At 28.4% G+C, this 22,455-nt stretch overlaps 1 pseudogene; it reads left to right on the top strand.

The window, feature by feature from the left end:
- Window positions 1–14,110: 14,110 nt before the first annotated feature.
- Window positions 14,111–14,881, top strand: LOC137825306 (histone deacetylase HDT1 pseudogene; annotated as a pseudogene).
- The last annotated feature ends 7,574 nt before the right edge of the window (window positions 14,882–22,455 follow it).

The raw sequence follows: 22,455 nt of genomic DNA, 5'->3' as shown, positions 1-22,455 counted from the left end.
ACAAAATTCATTAATTATCCCATACTTACACCTTCATTCATAAAACATAAATTTTTATTTTATTATAATTTTCATAAATTCACACAAGTATGCAAAACAAAAATAGCATTCACTTTCGAGGATTTTGTAATTGACAACTTAAAAATGACTTTTGGATTGTATAATCTGTAAATCAAATTTTAACAGCACAATGAATTCAGGATTATGTAATCCATAAGTCATTTTCAAACATTAAAATGACTTTCAGATTGTGTAATCCGTAAGTCAAAATTTTCACAGCAAAATGACTTTCGGATTATGTAATCCGTAAGTCATGTTTCATCTTCCAAAATGACTTTCAGATTGCATAATGCATAAGTGAAATTCATATAGCAAAATGAGTATTGGATTACGTAATTCGTAAGGCATTCTAAAATCACTTCTGGATTGCGTAATTCATAGTTCATTTGGTATCGAATTACACAATCCGGAAGTGTGACTTTGGTAGGTTCTGGATCTGGTATACATACGAGTTATCTGATCCGAAACGCTTTAGTTAGGCACCGGATTGTGTGATCCGTTTATCTACCGGATTAACTAATCTGGAAATAATTATTTAAGGGAGAAGAGCTTATCGGAGAATGAGAATGACGAGTTCACCAACGGTGACAATGCCAGCACCACCACGATCGTTACCACCGCTGCAACCAACTACCACCATGCACCACCTCAACCACCTTCTCAAGCACCACCTCCAGCACCACTTCAAGGACTACCACCACTCGAGCGCTGCACCCTACCACCACATGAAGTAACTTCTTCTTTTTCACTCGCAGACAAACAACATTTTCATTTTTATCTTTTTATTGAAGGACAATTTTGGTATTTTAAAACTTTATGGAGGTGTCGGAAGAAATCATGGAGGTGTAGGAAGAAGTTGTCCAAGATATATCTTGTGCAAGCAAAGTTAATTAGATTGGGTTTGTTGTTGACCTAATTTTCACTCAAGCAAGACATATCTAACTCAAGAAAAAAATAAAAAATAAATAAATTGGAGGTGTTTTTAGCCTAATTTTTGCTCAAACAAGTCATGTCTCGCTCAAACAAAAATTAAACATTAAAATGGACTTGTACCCAACTCAATTTTTGCTCAAGCTAAAATTCTAAAAAGAAATATTTGATTTTAAAAATGTGTTTCTTTCATTAAATAAATATGGTTAATATATATATGTATACAAATATTGGATTTTATATTTAGTTGGTTTATTTATCTTTGTCTAAATGAATTATGCTTTATAGAAAATGTAATTGTGAATGATAAATTTTCAAAGTTAAATTGATGTGAATTGATAATTGATGATGTGACGTATACATGGTATTTACCAAGGAGGTAATATTATGTGTTGTGTATAAGTGAAATGTATTGAATTTGTGAGACCTGTAAAAAGATTATCCTGACTTTATTATTTACTTGACTTCCATAGAGAAATGTATCAAGTTGTAAGAGTCACAATTAAAATATTTGTATGACTTAGTTTATCGTTTAAAATAAAACTAGATCTTGTAAGTCCTAAGAAGTAACATTCTCACATGAATAGATAATGTTCATTACCCCTATCGAGTGCCAAAAAGAACCTGTTGTAGGTATAAAATCTCTAAAGTCTAAATTTAACACATTAATGTGTCTTCCAAAAGTCATCAAATATGTATTTGTGACGAATTGATGAATTGTTTATAAAATATAGCAAGAGATGCATGTAGTCTTTAAACTTTTTGATAAACTTGATTTTAATGTTCATACTTTTAAATTAATAAATTAATCATCCAACTTTCAAAAAATATAAAAAGAATAAGATTAGTTATTCTTTATGCTTAAAATGCTATTTGGTTACCATTTTTTTTACATTACAAAGTTAGAATTTTATGTTATGTTTGAGGATTAATGGTTGATTTGAAAGTATAGACTAAAAAAAGACATTTGTCCTTTTTGAAATCATTAAAAGAAAATGTGTAAAATAATTTTTAGAGGTATCAAAACAAGCGACTCAAGTCTATTCAAATGGAATATACATTTTAGGTTCAGTCATACACTATATTGAACCCATAAATTATTTTGGCTCTATTTAAAAAAAAAATCCCAGAGGTTAAAAAGTAAAATGTATTTTTAGAATTGAAATTACATGAATAAAATTAATTTAAATGATTCTATATAATGATTTGATAGATACGCATTTCAACTTTTTAAAAAATATAATTATTATTTTTAGAATAGACATGCTCAAAATGCTATAACCCATCCAACATAATCTATCTAACCAGACTCTAAACAGGTCAAACAAAAATAGTTCAATCCGTTGACAGTTTCTTTATCCACCCCATGTTTTTGTTTACTGTTCTAGAATCTTTCAAAAATACCAGAATTATTAATTTTTATTTTAGATTTTTTAATCTAATTATTTTAGATTTTATAATTCAGAATATAAATTTTGTATTCTAGATTATATATTTTAAAATACAAATTTTCTATTTTAAAATAAAATAAAATAAAAATCATAAATTTTAACTTTTAAATTTATAATTTGTGAAGTATCCGAATTACAAGTTCTGGAATTAAAAAAACTGTCAATGGAACTGCAAACTAAAGTCGAAAGATAATTTTAGTATTTTTCAGAAGTAAAAATATATAGGTGCAGGAAGAAATTGCTAAACAGGCTGTTTGGGCTAGCCCTACAGGTTGAGCCTATTTTATAATCTCACTGTTTCTTCCTGCACTTCCATATGTTCTTCTGGCACTCTCATACAAAACATGAAAATACATTTTTATTCTTCTTGTGCCACTTCCATATTTCAGATTACATAATCCAAAATGGTATTTCGGATTACATAGTCTGAATTTGATAGTAGCTTCTGGATTATGTAACCGGACACACATTTGAAAAAAGGTTTCCAGATTACATAATCCAAAAGCTAGAAAAGACTTTCGGATTATGTAATCCAAAAGCTAATTACAAATTTGAAAAATGACTTCCGAATTACATAATTTACAATATTACATAAAGATATTTTTGGAAATACAAAAATTTATGAAAGTGGGAGAAGAACATATGGAGGTGCAGGAAGAAATAGTCTCTAGTAACTTTGCTGTGCAAGAAGAAAAGGTCATAAAAAAGTTGGCCATTTAAAGGTGGCAAATTCTGCCTGCACCTCAATGAGTTCTTCTTGCACCTCCATACAATTTTTAAATACTAAACTTATCCTTCGCAGTATATGTTAGGATTTTAGTTGAGTGAACGTATTGTTTTTTATTTTGAATTTATTGTAGTACATGTCTGTGAGTGGTTCTTGGTGGTTGTAGTTGGAAGTGACAGTCAGCGATGATTCTTGGAGGTAGTGAAGGTTAGTTGATAAGATGAGTTGTGAATTTTTTTCATAATTCCTGTTCGCATGTTTTTATTTTCGTTTTTTTCTTGTATATTGGATTGTAGAAGTCAAAACACCTTCTTTATTGAAGTACATACTAGATTGGTCAAAGCACAAATCGGATCCAATATTGTATACCGGATTCCATATGAGGTGTAGGGAGAAGTAGCCTTTAAAGGTTAATGGTCTGACGGCCCAATATGATTTTGTATTCATTGAAGGCAGTTTCTTCCTGCACACCTAAATTTTCTTCCTGCACTCCCACAATGTTGTGTAAAGACAAAACCATCCCTATATAAAAACTGTACATTTATTTTTTTGCATTTTGGATTATGAAATTTGGTAAATTTTTGGATTGGCGCGTTCGGTAACCTCCCGGATTGGTGCTTCTGGTAGTACATGAAATGCAATGTTAATCCAAAATAAAAAAAATACAAAACATCCATTGAAAAAACCATTATGGATCTGCTAATCCGTAATTCAAAATAAGCATTCTGGATTCAGAAATCCAAAATTGAAAAAATTCATTCCGGATCCAACAATTCATAATAGAAATTAGGCTTTCGGATTCAGCAATCCAGAAATCAACAATTTATGCAAACTTTGCTTCCAGAACATCCTCCATCCGGAAAGTAACATAATTCACTTTCGGATTGATGAATCCGTAGCACACTCACAGATCCCGATTTCAAGTAAAAGGTGAATTGAAAGTTTTTTTGGGATTTAAAAAATTGTAGGGGTGCAGGAAGAAAAACGTAGTGGTGCAGGAAGAAAACTGTAGGGTTGCAGGAAGAAACGGCCTTCATTGAATCATTGGTTTCTAAGGCCGTGAGGCCCAGTAAATTCTGGAACAGGACTTTCTCGTAAGCTCTTCTTTAGAGAAGATTCTTATCTAAGAAAGGGCTGCTTCTTCCTGCACCTCCATACCTTCTTGTGCCACCCCCATACATTTTTCTTATTCCAAAAATACCCTTTTCAATATTCCGGATTATATAATCCGAAAGTCATTTTTTAGATTCAAAATTAGCTTCCGGATTATGTAATCCGGAAGTCTTTTGTGATTAGCTTCCGGATTACATAATCCAGAAGTCTTTTTTATACATAAGATTAGCTTCCGGATTATGTAATCCGGAAGTCTTTTTTTCCGATGTGTTATTAGCTTTCGGATTGCATAATCCGGAAGTCTTTTCTAAATATGAAATTGACTTCCGAATTATGTAATCCGGAATTTATCCGGATTACATAATCCATAGGCTTATTATTTCAAATCCAAGGGGGTGAAAAAAAAAGGATAAAATGGTATTTTCATATTTAGTATGGGGGTGGCACAAGAAGGTATGGAGGTGTAGGAAGAAAGAGTCCTAAGAAAGAATGTTACATGAGCAACCATCCGATGCTCATGAAATATGCATAATCTTAAGAAAGAAGAAAGATGTAGCTCAAGCAACAAACAAACATTTAAGTGAAGTGGTTAAATTTAGCACTGAAAAAAGGTCGTTTAAGTGATTGTTTTAGTGATTTTTATTTGTATATATATGTTACCATGTATCACTATTATACAATTGAATGTATTTTTTTCTTAATTATATTTAATTATGAGTTATTACTTTTTACTTATGTTGGTAACTTAATATGCTCATAATGCTTCATCTGCCTGATGAAACCATAATTATTGATATAAAATTCTAAAGAGAGGTATTTGAAAAGTGATATTTAGAGTTGGTTTTTACTAAAATAATTTCAAAATAGTAAATTATTAGCAATAGATTATTGATTTGTTCTCTTCTTAAAAAAGTCTACATTGTGGAATATATAGCCTCTGGAATCTTAATCTTAAAGAAAAATATACAAAGTGATTCTTGCATTTAGTTGTGATGAATATTAGGATTCCTCGTAATATACATTTCCTCTATATTGATTGCTTATAATATGATACTTGATTATGAAATATTTGTTATGTATTTGAAGAACCACTATTTAATAAATATTTTTTTTTACTTTATTAAAAAATAATTGTTGCTATAAAGTAATATTATTATCATGTTGAATTAATAATGAGAGTTCTAATAGTTACGTTGTGAAATACTTCAATTTTTAATCGAGTTAATGTAGTGTTTAAAATATATGACCTTGGTTATTATACAAGTGCTACATTACGAAGATAAAAAAAAAAAAAAAAGACGTGAAAATGGAGAATGTTAATTTTTTTTGTGCGAGTTTACAACAAGTTAGTTAACAAGAAAATTGATGATGATATAACTCTAATATTTCAATCTTAAGTTAAGACACAAAATTTTCAACAAATTTTGCGCTTTCAAAAGTAATGTGACAAGGGTTGGGCAAAAAATCTGGTTTTGTCAAACTGTTCCACTTTTATATTGCTATAATCCATTAAAAATCCGTTTATCTAAATCTAGTTTTTAATTTGATTCACATTTTTATTATATTTTCAAATCAGATATCCATTTTGTTTATATGGATTTTAGAAATTGGAAATCAAAATTTCTAATCCAAATTTTTTAAAGGAGACTCTCACTCCACTACCTCTACCCAAACCACTTTTTTATACTTTTTCTCATTTTTGGTTCCCTCTCTCTCTGCACCTCTCTCTCCAACCTCTTATTAATTTTTTGTAATTTTATTTGCTCTCTTTCGCACATAATGAAACAACCAAGTCTTATACATTTTTTTTATAATTTTATTTGCTCCAATATTTTATACATAATAAATTAATATAATATTTTCAAATTTCAAGTATTATAGGTAGGTGTATTTTAATGTTAAGAATATATATATTATGTTATGTTAAAATTTTGTAGTATTATTAAATTATAATTTTATTATATTTTCTTAATATTTATAATATTCAACTCTTTTACATGTTATTATATTAATATATTAATATTATGTTAATTTTTAAAAAGTACATGGATTTTGATTTAAAATACAATTTACCTTATTTTTTTATAAAAATATGGATTTGATATAAAATCTAATTTGGATTTGAATTTTCAAATTATTTTTATAAAAAATATGGATTTGAATTATAAATCTGATTTTTTACTTTTCTTTTCACAAACAATTTTTTTTTCTTCACTTAAATACTGTATAGATTTTCAGTTGTCTTCATGTATATACACTTGAGAGGGACCATATGCAAACAGTAATATACCAAAAAATTTTATCTCAAAATATATTTACATTTAAAGAATATTCTAAGTAAAATATAAATTCAATGGTTGATTTTTTACACTCATTACTTTAACAATAACATAAAAAAAATACCAATTTTATGTATAGTTTGTAATTGTAAATAATTACTTTTTCTGTATCACTGAATATTGATTATTTGTAATTTTAATTTTTAGTATTATTAAATTATTATTTTATTATATATTTTTAATATTTATATGATATTAATTTTTTTACATATTTTTATATTAATATTGTTAGTTTTTTTAGAAAATATAAATTTAGTTTGAAAAATAATTTTTTTCATCAAGAGGGTATTCATTTTAGAATTTTGAAAAATAATCCCTTTTATACAATTTATTTTAATATTTTAAAAATTAAATAATTTTTATAGAAAAAAATAAAAAATAGAGAATGTTTTATCTTAATAAAAATAACGGAGTAATTTTATATTAAGTTTTTTTATCAAAATTAAAATATGCATAATACGAAAAATTTAAATTAAACATATTAAAATTATTTAATTTATATTTTATCTGAATAGATATAACTGAAAATAAAATCAGAATAAAAAATTACTCCTAAAATCAAACTTACATATTTAAATATATATTAAATAAATAATAAATGCGTAAATGTAAAAATGTTAAGCTACTATAAAATATTAAAATTAATAACTAATTGAAAACATAAGCTCGTTAAAAAAAATTAATAATTAATCTTTATCGTAAAAAAATTAAATTACATTACATTAATAACTTTTTGATATTATATAAATTTATAAAAAATATGGATTTGGATTTTAGATCCAATCCAAATATTTGGATTTGGATTTATAGAAATCCAAATTGTTTTTACAAAAAATATGAATTTAGATTTTAAATCTGATCCAAATATTTGGATTGAATTTTTGAAAATCCACTCCATGAGACAATATTGAATTGTTTATACATATCAAATATTGTTGAGAACCACAATTATCTTTCTTTACTTGAATCTTTGTTATTAAAGTAAAAAAAAATTGTCACATAAATTTTAATGTCTATTTGTTTCCTATTTTATCCATTTCATTTATTTTTATTTGTGTTAGATCCATACTTTAATTATTAATGAATTTATCTTATCAATTACACAATTTACTTCTATTCATAATACTAAAATCTATTATTAATAATAATTTATGCATATATTTTTATAACAAAGTAAAAGTAACTTTAATATTTTAAAGGAATATTTAATATTAATTATGATTAATCAAACTTATCTTTTTTCAACTTTTATATAAATCATCAACAACAACAACAATTTTTATTCACCATGTAATTTAACAAACACTTTTAGTATTAATTTATATTTGAATATTCATTTTAAAGTATTACATCACTTAATATTAATTTGTATCAAATTGTTAAATTTAATAATGTATATTCAAATAAATTTAATCAATAATACTATATTAATATTAATAATGGTTAATTTTTTTAAAATTCATAAATTTATTATCATAAAAATTATCTATTAATTATTTAATCAATATTAGTTAATTTATTTCAATGGTTTATATAAAATTTATCATCTACGTGATTTAAAAATGTTATAATTTTCCTTCAATCTCGGTTTTTTTTTTTTCTAAAACATGAAAATAGATCAGCTGACACCAAAATTCAACTATCCGAAAATCAAATTCTATGAAATCTTAAATATTATTTTGGTTTTGTGGTAGCTGAAAAAAAAAATGACAACTAGCCAATTGCTTCCCCTATCATATAACTGCAACTAATTCTAAAAAAAAGACGAAAATGTCCTTTTTGTATTGTGGATATTTTTATCAGGCTTTTGATTTCTTTTTCGGATTTTTATATCCGAAATATGAAAACATTAATTTTTTTGGAATGTATTATTTTCTATTTTAGATTTTTATTTCCAAAATAAAGGTTATTTTTATAATTTTAAAATTGTGTTGAGTGCAGGTTGAAAAATGTTAGGTGTACAAAGAATTTGCCTGACAACTATGAGGTTGAAAAATTACCACACTGGCTGGGTTGAATTATGAGATGAAAAATATGCAGTAAAGCCTTGCAACCACAAATATTTTTTAGAATTTGACTAGACGATGCTAAGACCATAGGAAGGTGACCTGTGAAAAAAAAACAAAGAGGAGACTTACAATATGTTTAGTTTTACATGTTATAGTATGAGTTGACCAATAGTAATAAAAATAATACATGAGTGGGAAATGGGAAGAAGTGAAGGAACCTAACATAAATTTGCATGTTTTCCTTGTACCTTGGGAATCTGATATCAGTAGTGCTACCATCACATAACCATACTTCACCTTGGGAATCTTCCTTTTCTTCTTTCTGGTTTTACACAACAACTTGAAGGCAATTTATGATAAAAAAACACCGGAAGCAACTCACATAATCACAAATTAATTGCAGAAAATAAATAATATAAAATGTAACACAGTTCGATCACCAACGGTAACTTACATCGACACAAACAATTATTAAATTTTCATTTTTATCATGTTGCACACCAATTACAAGTACAATAATCTCTTTAAATAAAAATTATAAAGGAGACACGATGATTAAACTCATTCACTAAACTTGATGTCTAATCAATTCAACTCAATTGGTCTTGTCTTCATACCCAACAATTTCTTCTTACACTTTGAAATTATAATTTTAAACTCTTCATTGTCTTCTCCATTTAGTACCCCACCTTCAACTTTTATCACCACAACTATCATCAGCTGTTGGAGATCCCACATTGACTAGAGATTAGAGCCTTTCATTGTATATAAGTGGGTGCAAACCTCAACCCTATGAGCTGGTTTTATGGGGTTGAGTTAGGCTTAAAGTCCACTTTGTAATATGGTATCAGAGCCATTTCGAGCCTATCCTAGTGAGTATCAGAACCATTTGTGGTTATTTAAGGAGTGTTTTATTTATAATTTTTGAAATATTGTAACTAGGATAGTGAAAATAAAAAGGAGAAAAATGAGAGGAGAAGAGTCCAAAGAAAGAGCACGCGAGTGGCGGCTACACTTCCGCGATGGGTGGTGGTGATTGGAGCCACGCCTTGGCACGCGTCAGTCCGTGATTGGGTCCTAAATGGCATTATATAAAAAGTATATCCAAAACGACAGAGACAGTTGGCGTGGCGTGCCTGCAGTTTGAATCTCTCTCACACATAATAACATTATGTAACAGTTGTGTTGAGTTTGCATGCTAACTTAGCTTGGCTTGGCCTAGTAGCTACCACTGCACTCTACCCCATTTAACTATGCTTTCACTCTATCACATTATTAGCCTAATTTTGTGGATCCTCGAGCCAGACCCTGCACCAATGCATGCGCCAACAAAATCAAATCCTCTTCATGCCTTCATACCCATAATCAACTTTCATCCTCCTTTAAAATACTCAACAAAAACTAAAGTTACACCCCATGTGAATGCTAAATAAACTAAACCATCCTCACATAATACTACCATTTCTTTAATGCAACATTACACAAGACGCAGTCTTAATTAAACCCTTTTTTTCATTTTTGTTTTTCTGAATCCGCGTGTGCGACTTTTCTTCCCAAAGTCTGCTGTTTCACTGTTCCGGAGATTTCCTGGTCGGACTTCTAAGATTTTCTTCCCATTTTTCAATTCCCTCTCTTTTAATCTTCCTTTTCTTTAATAATGAACAACCCAATTATTATATGTGAATCACTACGGTACCTACTTAGTACTACAAACTTAATTATGTTTTCAAATAATTATTATTTTATTACCCTTATAACTTTGTTTTCTATGCAAATTACCCTTTTCTCCTTTCTTTCTCAACTTCTCACACCCATTTCAGTTTAGAGTTTCTTCTTGCTAAGCGTGCTGCTTCCCATGGCTTGTCATTGGTTTAGGTGGAAGCTTTTCTTTCAAATAAGTTAAGTGGCTAGTTATACGTATACATCTACAGGTATATTATAAAGTATAACAATATAATAACATATTCTAAAAAGTAGTTTTCTAAAACTAATCTTATTAGGTTGTACATTTATACGTATAATAGAACACACTCAGCTCTTGATTAAGCTTTATACAAAACTTAACTAATTATTATCATCTTTCATCCTTAATAAATTTCAACCTTACTTCCTTCCAACAAAGGTTCACAATCCAAGAGATTAATCTTATAATTTCAAATTTGCTATTTTGTTCATCATTTCTTCCTCTTTAAATATTTTTAAAGAAATAAATTTTGATTTTTTTGTGTGTAAAATAAAGTATGACTACAATCACTACACAAAGATAAGAATTGTTTAAAAGTTTGATCTTTTGAAATCAAAATTTTCATCATGAAAACTTTGACATGGAGAGTAAGAATAGGCAATGATAGTTACAACGAGTTTAAAGAAAACCATGATAATAAAATAAAGATGAAAACATAAAAATACACATATTTTTTACTAGTTCGATTATATAAGAATTTATTTTCAGTTTACTCTGGATACTGTTAGTCACATTTTTCACTAAATTCTTAAGATTTTTTGTCAATTACAAAACACCTATATAAATAAAATAAGAATTATATAATACTTCTTAAAATATCCTTCAAGTAAAAAAAAAAAAACTCAATTATGTACCAACACAACACGTATAACAATTCAGTGAAATAAAATTGATCTTGACAAATATTTTTCAACAAGTTGTAATGAATAACACTCTTAATAAAAACACTCTTCAAAAACCTCTAAGTTTTTTTTTTCAAATACTATTGAAAGTGTGTGAGATTGATAAATTGGAAGAGTTCTCTTAAAGTGTTTTGGAGTAAATGAAAAATGAAAAATCATTTTGAATTAATATAATTGATTATATTTTTTTAATTTTTTAAATAATTATTTATAAAAGTGTAATTTTTTTTAAATAATTTAACATAATAGATTATTAAATAATTGATTATTTAAAAAATATTTTTTTTATTAAAATAATCTATTAAAATTTGATATAATATAGTAAATGCAAAACAAAGAAAAAATATATTTTAATAAACATAATCAATTATTACTCCAAATTATCAATTATTTGAGAGTTTAATGAAAAACTAGTTTTCAATGAGTTGAAACTAATCAATTATGAATTCAATATAATCAAGCATATGTTGATAAAAAGTGGAAAAATAATTTTGGAACAAGTCTTACAATTATGTTGTACATTTTAAACATACTAAATTAATGAATAAGAAAAAATAAACTATTAAAAAATACAAATATATATATATATATATATATATATATATATATATATATATAAAGACACTAACAAACCCTTCTTATATATAATTAATTGTTACTATTATTACTATTATTATTATTATTATTATTATTATTATTATTATAATATTTGTTCGTAATGATAAGAGATTTTTATAAATATGTGAGAAATCGATATTTAGAAAACATTCTTATAAGAGGAATCGATATGAATGATTTTGTATGTGCACCAATGTCAATCAAGATGAAATGTTATATGTTTTTATTAATTGAAAATACAACTGAGTGAGAAGGATGAACCCCAATCCCAATGACTCATCCAAATAATTTACTTTGTTTTTATTTAATTTATTGCAAATTCACAATACAAACAACATTTTTAAACAAACTTTTACATATTGTCTTATATTTAGTGAATGCTATACTTGAGATTTTAGAATTATTTCTTATTGGTTTGATATTCGTCTTTAGGGAGAATTTATTATTTCTGACTCGATACACTTTTCATAGAATAGTCATCAAACATACACACTACTAGGGTACTCATGTCGTCTAATTGAAGCAGCAAATATGTCATTACAATCATGAGGAGGAGTAAAAAGACTTTAGGGGTTTTTCTCAATAAGAGAATCCTGCAACATAAGAAAAATATATAAGTAGTTGATATTATGTATAATTTATAGCTAAAAATGTGATGAGGACACATTATCTTACAATTTTATTAAGGACTCAACGTGAGTCCTCAAAAGTATATACACCCGATGATCTAATATGGGTTGCTCCCATTTAAGAAGTGATGGAAAACATGAAACCAAAACACCTTTGGCTAAGAGGATGGAAGAAGATAAAGTCTCATGTAGGAAGACTCTACACTTGAAGTGTAGAATACTAGAATTTTCTTTCTTCTTCTAGTCTTGTAGATATTGTATAGATGTAGTTTCTCTTGTATTTGTTGTAGATTTTTATTGAGAAATGTGTGACTTTATGTGAATCTTAATTGGGCCTCATTTGGACTCAATTTTTTCGGCCAAACTCATTTTTTTTTTGGTCAAACACTAAAGGATAAAAAGAGTGTAGAGTAGAAGTCTCGCACCAAGTGGAATAGGACAATTTTAGTGCAAAATGAGACGGTCTTTATTTGGCATGTAGGAGCTTCAAAATTTCTTCATTTGTAGCTCTATTTTAGATTTTTTTTTAGGTTCCACATCCCTTGTAGTAAGGTGGACAAGATGGTTAAAACATCTATAAATAAAACCTCTTGCCTCTTGCAAAACTCACCTTTAAATAAATGAGAATTGATTTACTTATATGATTGTCTTCTTGTTATAAGGTTAAAATGAAAGTAATCTTCTCATTTTCTTCTTCAAGAATCTGTTAACATATTTAGTTTTTAGTATTGTTTATTTAAGACATGTAATCTTTCAAGTGAAGGGTGTCCCAGTCTATAGTGCCACAGTGTTTTATCCATGATATTACAATTAATAAAAGGAGCAAAACAATGTGGTTTAGAACGGCTAGAAGCAGGCAAGGTAGTGACAATGTACAAGCCAACAGTGGCTTTAACTGTACCAATCCCTCTTGGATGAGATTGTCCTGTATAATGTAGTGGGTTGAAGTGGAAGTTAAAGTGCATTTAAGTTGGTGTGTGAGTTTACTATGTCAAATTTTTATGCTTCAAAGGGAATTATACATAAAAAATCTTGTGTTGACACACCACATCAAAATGGCATTGTAGAACGTAAACATCAACACATACTAAATGTAACCCGAGCTTTACTTTTTCAAGCAAATCTTCCTCATATTTTTTGGGAATTTGTTGTAAATCATGATGTTTTCTAAATAAATGTTATTCCTACTCCATTACTTAATAACATCACTCCTCATGAAAAGTTGTTTGGAAAATCGTATGACATTTCCTTTTTAAAAGTGTTTGGTTGCCTCTGTTATGCTAGTACCATTACTGCACATAGGAAAAAGTTAGATGATAGATTGGTTTCCCACAAAATACAAAAGGTTATATTGTCTTAAATTTAAAGTTTCATAGCATAGAGATATCAAGACATGTAATCTTTCATGAAAACCACTTTCCATATAAATTGGACAGTGGCTTGCCTAGGGACCCCAACACTTTATCTCTCCTTATTTCTAACGCATATAATTCTGTTTTTGATTTTTTTTCTGATACTTCACCTCCTGCCGAGCCATGTGCCTCTACTCTTGCACCCAATATTGTCCCTCCACCAGCCTCATTATGCTATGATCTTCCAACAAATAGTTCCTCTGCTTCTGCATCCAACACTGCACCTCCACCAACATTATCACCGCCTGCACCTCCAGAAAGCACCTCACCCCAATTTCCAAGAAGATCATCTCGTCCTCACCGACAACCTGCCTATCTTGTCGATTTCCACACTGCAACCAACACTTCAGGAGGATGAATTTACTGATAGCGATGAGGATATTCCATTGGTTAACACAGAGAATGGAAAACTTGAAAAAAAAGCAGAAGAAGTGAAAGCAGTTGGATCTAAAAAGCCAGATGCCAAAGCTACTGCTCCAGCAAAAAAAGTCAAGGTTGTTGAGCCAGAGAAAGACAATGAAGACTCTGATGATGATTCTAATGAAGATGAAGCTTTTGGAATTTCTGATGAAGAGATGGATGATGTTGACAGTGATGACAGTGACGAGGAGTCTGACAGTGATGAAGATGATAATGAAGAAACCCCTCCTCCTAAAAAGGCGGATTTAGGAAAGAAGAGATCAAATGAGTCTGCATAAAAAAAACTCATGTTTCCTCCAAGAAAGCAAAAAATGTTACTTCAGAAAAGACTGATGGTAAGAAAACAGGAAATGCAGGAACTCCACACTCCGCGAAGAAAGGTGGAAAGACTCCCAACAGTGAAGGCGAGAGTCCCAAGTCCGGTGGACTCAGTTGCAAAAGTTGCAGCAAGTCTTTCAACTCCGATAGTGGTCGGCAACAATATAACAAGGCAAAACACGATGGCCAGTGATATTTTTGCAGTTTGTTAGCTTATTCTTCATTATTATTTCGCTATGTAATAGAGTATTTTAAGGACGTTAGGATTATGTCCTTGGTTTTGGTCTAGTAACCCTTGAAGTGTCATGGTGAATGCATGTTTTGGAAGTTTTGTTTGATATGTTTATGAGAACCTCTCTTAATGTCAAAAAAGAAAAGAAAAGAAAAGAGAAAAGCAGAGAAAAGAAAAATACAAAATAAATTCTTATTTATTTGTGTATTAGAGAGTAAAATACATGGTGTATGTATAAGAAAAAGACTAAGACCTAGCTAAAACAAAAAAAAGGAAAGTTGGGCCAAACAAATAAAGCTCAATAACTTAAAATAGAAAAACTAAATATGTTAACAGGATCCTTCCTTAAAGAGATGAACACGAGTTTCTCTTGAATAAACTTGAAGTTTAATAATTTTTCAAGTCTTTCGTTATGTGCTTGAGATGCTTCAATTCAAGAAGATTCACTTTTTATAGTTAATTATTAAATAAATTTTAATAATAAAAATTTCTTATATTTTACAAAATTTTAGTAGTGTTTCGCATTAATATTTAGAATATACAAAATGAGAGTGGTAATCAAACAAAATCAAACACGCATATGAAGAGCAACTAAAAATGCAATAAACTGAATTCCATAAAATATGTAAAATGTAGATTAAAATATATGTAAATCAACTATTATAAAGTGATTATCTTCCCAAATTGTTTAACCAGACAATTAGAGATTTAACACATTGATTAATATGATTTCCACTAGTTATCATATAAAATAAATCATAGTAATTTTTCAAATTGGAAGTGGTACAAAAGTTTTAAATTGATTCTCAAATAAGAAATTGAGATTCACTCAATGCAACAATATTATAATTTAAATGTTAAATAAAACAAATTAAATTTATCCACTCAACCAATCAATTTATAAGTAACTATATTACATACCATCTTTTACATGTTTTTGCCAAAATTTTGTCACCATAATTACTCAAATATGTGCTTCTTAAAAACAAAAATAAAATTAATTTATCAAGAGTCATACACCCTTATACTTAATACCAATGCATTCAAAACATGCACTAATACAAAAAGCACAAAATAGAAAAAATGTGATTCAAAACCCAACAAAGACCCCATGCATAAATTAGGAGCAACAGGAGAAGATAAAACAAAGCGTGGTGAAAAGCGTCAACAGTGTGCAAAGGAAGCAATTAGGAGCGAGCTGCAATTGTGAAGAGAGTCTGACGACAGTGGTGAACTTAACAACACAACAGTGTGGCAACAACGAATCAATGGCAATGGTAGTGGTGCAATGGATCTCGATAAATGCAATGGCAATGAACGTAAAAAAATGCAACATTACTGGAGCAATGGAGAGAAAATACAAGTTCATCATAGAGAAAAATCGAGTGAGAGAAAGTTAGAGGACAAATTACACTAATGCGTAGTGGGGGAGAAGAAGATTTAGACACCTAAGATAAAAGGCTTAGGACTTGTACTTTGAATATGATGACATTTTTTTTCCAACTGTCAACATATACTTGCTCAAATTCACAAAAATGTCACCAATAAAATATCGACAACTATTTGTTGGAGAATCATCATTGTTTCGTCAATGGGTTCTTTTATACTAGTGATTCTTTAAAATAGATTTAAATAAAAAACAAATAAAATTATCTCTAAAATATTTAAATTTGGATCATGATGACATTTTCGGTACGAAAAAAATTATGTTAAATGAGAAATATCTATGTTGTGTACGTTCAAGGTTATGACAATATTAGTCATTATATTTTATTATAAATTATTTATATCAATAAGAAAATTAAGAAAATATTAACTAATAAAAATATATAAAAATTGAAAAGTAGAGATTAACAAAATTATCTCAACACAATAAGTAAAATATCTAATGCAATACTTCTTATAACTTCAATTTTTGAAATTCAATAAATTTAAAGAAAAGTATACATATTTTTGAAATTGTTGAATAAGTTTAAAAAACTACCACTTATACTTAGGATATTTTTTTTTTATACTTAAAGAGTATAATAATTCAAAATGTCACAATTTAATTAAGATTTAATTCATGTAGTTTACATCACCAGACAACTAATATAACTTGTAATAATTACTAGTAATGTATGACTTTTATTTAATACTAAGGAGAATGTATTGCATGTAAGATTCCATTACCCTTATTTTCATTCTTTCACTTGCATGCATACCTTTCACTTTACTTTTTATCTTTAAAGTTTTCTCGTTTCCGTCTTTGTACCTTCATCCATTTCATATTGTCTCTCTTTCAGAATTTAATTGCACTTCTTTATTGTTTGAGAACCAAGAATTGTTCTTAGTAGGACATTTTTTTTTCTATCATAGCTTTGAAGTGTGGAATGATTTCTTGCATCAATTGGAAGCTCATTGAAGAAGGAAAAGTTCACGTAAGGGATGCTACTTTAGATAATATTAGTTAACGAGTTTAAAATAAAGTCCTTCCTTTGTGAAGATTGTTTTAGTATGATCTTTCTTTGCTTGCTAAGTTTGAAGTTCTTGGGTTGCATGTAAAACTAAAACTCTCGAGCAGGAAACTGAAGAACACTCGTTGCAAAAACTGAATGACATTTGTTGCATGGGCATCTAATGTTCTCAAGTAGCATGTGTAATATGAAGAATATTGTTGTGTTTGTGTCTAATGTTCTCTAATTGCTTGCAAAAATTGAAGAACATCTCTTACATGTGTATGTGATGTTTTTTAGTTAAATGTAGAATCCCCCTCATGATCATGTTGAGTTTGGAATCCTTGTTTTTGCTTGTCACTACACCATTTTTTTACTTTAGATTGAACAAGGCCATACTTATATGATCATTGCATAAACATGGAAAAGACAACAGTTTTACAAATGTAGTTTAAGGACTACCAAAGACCATATTTGTAAAATCGTTTCTTAATTATATCGCATTCTTTTAAGTGTTGCATTTAGAATGTGTGTGCTAAACAATAAAATTGTGGCATAAAAGTGGCCATAAACATAAATCTAGCCTAAAAGTGGAAAAGGCAACACTTTTATAAATGTGGCTTATAAATCATTATAGACCACATTTTTAAAGTCATGAATGTTTAAGACATAGTTTTGTGGTGTGACCTTTTAAAAAAGAATAAACCACAATAACAAAGTATGGCCTAAAATAATAAAAATGTGGCCTTTAATTATGAAATTTTAAATCATATTTAATTAAAATTATCTTTAATATAGAGAACGATTATTAAAACATGGTTACTTTAGCCAACTTTTTTTAAAATTATGGATATTTTAAACAACATTTAATTAATCTAATTAGTAAATTAAAAAAAATTAAAAGAATAAAAATTATGCTTTTGGATTTCAAATATACAATCCATTATTATTTTCTTTTTCATTCTCCAAAACATTTCCAAATCTAAATAGTTTCCACTGATTTACAAATCAAAATCAAAATTATTATTATTATAATAATAATGTGTTAATATTAATATATTATTATTATTAACAAAAATAACATTAATAATAATATTAATATTAGTATTATTATTATTATCGTTAATAATATTAGTAAGATAAATAACTATTATTATTATTAATGTTAACAATATTATTAATAATAATATTTTTATTATCAATAATAATAACAAAAATAACAACCACAATAATAATAATAATAATAATAATAATAATAATAATAATAATAATAATAATAATAATCGTAATAATAATAATAAGAAGAAGAAAAATAAGAATGATAATTTAAACATGACAATAAAATTTATCCCTTAATGGTTATAGATTTTATGTTTACTCAAGGAATCTGGGTTCAATTTCCTCTAACAAACTATTTTTGATAAGATAATGATTTTGAAAGTAGGTGTGGTCATAGGACAAAAATTGTCGTCTTTGAGCCCATGGCCATGGCTAGAAAACCGTGGTCAAACTGTTGCCTAAAATTTAGGTCACGATTTTATGTTGTTTCCTAAAATGATATTTGTTAGAGTGTGTGAAATTGGAGTCTCTCCTTATATGTCAAAATCTTAGCCTCCAATTCACATTAAGTCTTTAAAGTAGTTTCCCTTATGACATGAGATACACTATCTAGTGTGTTAAGAGATCACATGTTAGAGTTTGAAAGAGTGAATAAGAATAGATATTAAAGTTTAGGTAAGTATCTACATTAAACTCACCTTGATCCATGTAATCGATATTTGCATACTTGAAGTGTTAAAATGGGTCATGTGTTAAATCTATGATGAAGAATGCTTAATAAAGGGTTTAAATACCAATTTAAAAATTATTTTATAAATTTTTATTAATAACATAAATCACTTTAGATATCAATAATGTTTTAGTTTCTAAAATAATATCTAATTTAGATAATATAATGACTAATTATTTTATTCTCTAAATTTTGTTGTTATCTAATTATTATTTTTGTATTAATAATTCAATATATAATCTCATAGTTTTTTTATTGTCCAATAAAAAAAATTGATTCATTATCTATTTTTTAGAAAAATCTCCTTTTCTTCATTCTATATGTTTGAATTTGTATAGAGTCAAACAAAATTGAATGTTTACAAGTTGCAATGAAATGAAATAAAATAAAATTAGGTGAAGGGATAATCATTACATGTGATAATTAGTACTTCAAACACTCATCTCTAATGTTGAGAACTAGAGTTTGCAAGAAGTTATATAAGTTTGATTCATTACTTTTAAAACTATTATTTCTATTTTAAAAAGTAGTTTTAAAGTGTTTGACACATTTTGGTTTAGTTTGAAATACTAAAAACAAGATTTAACGTATCTTTGAGTATTTTAAACATAGTTTGTTACGAATGAAAATAGAAAGGAATTGAAATTTTTGCGATACCAACACAAAAAAATCTCACTTCACTTCTGTAAAATTATTATCTGTTTAAACCATTTATTCCATATCATATAATGATAAATTAAAAATAATATTAATAATATAAAAAAACTTCTGTTTATAAGTTTTGTTAAAACATATATATACTTAAAAAACAGCAACATTATCGTATGTCATTTTTAGCCATTTTTTAAGTTCACAAACAATTATTTTTTATTTTCTCTCACTAATAAAGCTTTAAAAGTAATCTTATTTTATATTTTTCAATTTTTTTTAGTTTTATTAAAAAGGCTAACACGTCTAATAAATAATGGTACATAGAGATAACAATATAATATATATAACATGGCATATACACGTGTTAATACTAATATTTTAAAAATTAGACCAATCATGTCACGAGCCACATGTTCTTCTCCGTTTTCACCATCTTTGTACATATTCGTCACTATCTAAAATTTTTACATTCTTCTAATATATGTTGTGTTGGTTTTCACCGTTTTACTTTTAGCAAAAGAAAAACGGGGATCTATGTGTTATTCTCTCACGTGTGAAGCGATTTGTAAAGAAAGTTATAGTGGAATGTAGTGATGAATATTTTGAAGGAACCCGCACGATCATCGATCGTCTTCTTCCGTCGCATGAAGCTGAGGAGCAAAGCTTCAATTGGATGAGTGCGAGATGGAGCTGTAATTATGGTAATTCGTGTGATGGAGGAAGTTGGAGTTCTTGGAGCGTGGGCTTGAGTGAGTGAATTGATGAATGGAAGGGTTTGTGTACGAGAACCGGTGAATGTAAAAGATCAATGTTTGTAAAATTATGAATATTCAATTTATTTATTTCTATTTCATAATTTTAAATATTTAACCTATTGATAATTTTTTACCTAATTTTTTTTACGATTATGAAAAGTTAAAATTTTACTTTTAATGCAAACATAATTATTTTTTTTAAAATTTTTATTTTCTGAGAAATTGACATAATCTAGATTTAGTTCCAACGTCATGGGTTGGAGAAGTCTGAGAGAGGAGGGAAAGACAATATGGAATCTATATGGTGGAAAGATTTGAGGAAGGTCTGAAATTCAGAGGGTTGGGGTCGAATTTTGAAGATTCCATTAATTGGAAGGTGGGGTATGGAAAGAAAATTTTGTTTTGGGAAGATAATTGGGTGGGGAATGAAGCTTTGAAGAATGTCTTCCCGAGGTTGTTTTCCCTGAGTTTGTCAAAAGATTCTGCGGTGGCGGGGGATGGAATAATGGAAAGTGGGATTGGAATTTTGTCTAGAGAAGAAATCTGTTTGTATGGGAGAAGCAAATAGTGGTTCATTTTTCTCAGGCAGTCCAAGGTGCGAGTTTTGACTTGGATAAGGAGGATAGGTGGGAGTGGAAGGAAGGGGAGAAGCTCGGGTATACGGTTAAATCGGCTAACCTCCGTCTAAGGGGAGACAAAGTTGGAGAGAATGGGACGGTATATAAAAAGTTTTGGGGGAGTAAAGTTGTACCTACTGCACTAGTTACGACATGGAGGGTGTTGGAAAACAAGTTGGCCACTAAGGCTAACCTGGTTAGGCGCGCGATTACGGTTACAAGTTCTATTTGCAGCCTGTGCGAGGTGGAGGAGAAGACTAGTTCCCACCTATTCTTCTAGTGCAGATTTGCTTGGTTATTGTGGAACCATTGTTGTGTATGGCTGGGTGTGCAGGGTGTGTTTCATAATGTCCCTTTGTTAAATTTTTCTCAGTTTAGGATGAGCAGTGTGCCGGTTTCGGTGGATGAGGTTTGGGGAGGGATTTGGATTGCAATAGTTAATGAGGTCTGAAGGCATAGGAATAGGGTTATCTTTAAAGGGGAAGTAGTAGATGTACTGGAGGCTTTCGCGTTGGTCCAACTAAAGACTTGGTCTTGGGTTTCATCCAAGTCACAGTCTGCGTTTTTTTCCTTTTCGGATTGGTGTTAAGATCCGATGGATTGTATTAGGATGATCTTATGAGATGTTTACTTAGTATGTCAGGTGTCTTTCTCTGGATTAAGTTAGGAGTGTCTTGTATAGTCATACTTGAGTGTATGTCTACTGGATGTGATTAAGGTTGTCATTTTGTATAAGGGTTGAACCACCCCTAAAGTGATTCATATTTATTTATTTATTATTGCCAATAAAAAAAACAAAACAAAATTTCAAAAATGGTCTTTTAATTATAAACAATTAAAGTACACAAATAAATAAATTATATATATTTTAATTATATTTATATAAATATTATTTTAAATATTATTTTTATGATAATTTTTTATGTTTCGAAAATGTTAAGTAATCATATTGTTTTCTAAAATATTAATTCAAATAGTTGGAAATAATTTAAAAAATTTTAATTAACTCAAAGATACACGTTTAAGTTTTCCTCAGCTAGTTTTGTTTTTTTTTCTAATTGGTGTCTCGCCCCTTTGTTTGTCTGTATTCGCTTTAGTGGGAGGTCGGAGGAAGTTCCTGTCAGGTTTTGTCAAGTTATGTCAGGAGCTGTTTTGTTTCTTAGATGTTTTAAAAGTGTTATGCGGTTAGGTTGCTCATACCTTTTTGTATAAGGGTTGAATCACCCGTGAAGTGATTCTTGTGTATATATATTCTTGATTGTTGATCAAAATAAAATAAATACACAATAATACCTCATATTTCA

Source organism: Phaseolus vulgaris, chromosome 8, assembly GCF_000499845.2.
Source record: "Phaseolus vulgaris cultivar G19833 chromosome 8, P. vulgaris v2.0, whole genome shotgun sequence".
NCBI lineage: Eukaryota > Viridiplantae > Streptophyta > Magnoliopsida > Fabales > Fabaceae > Phaseolus > Phaseolus vulgaris.
Note: the sequence above shows the minus strand (reverse complement) of the source record. Positions and strands in the feature narration are given on the sequence as shown.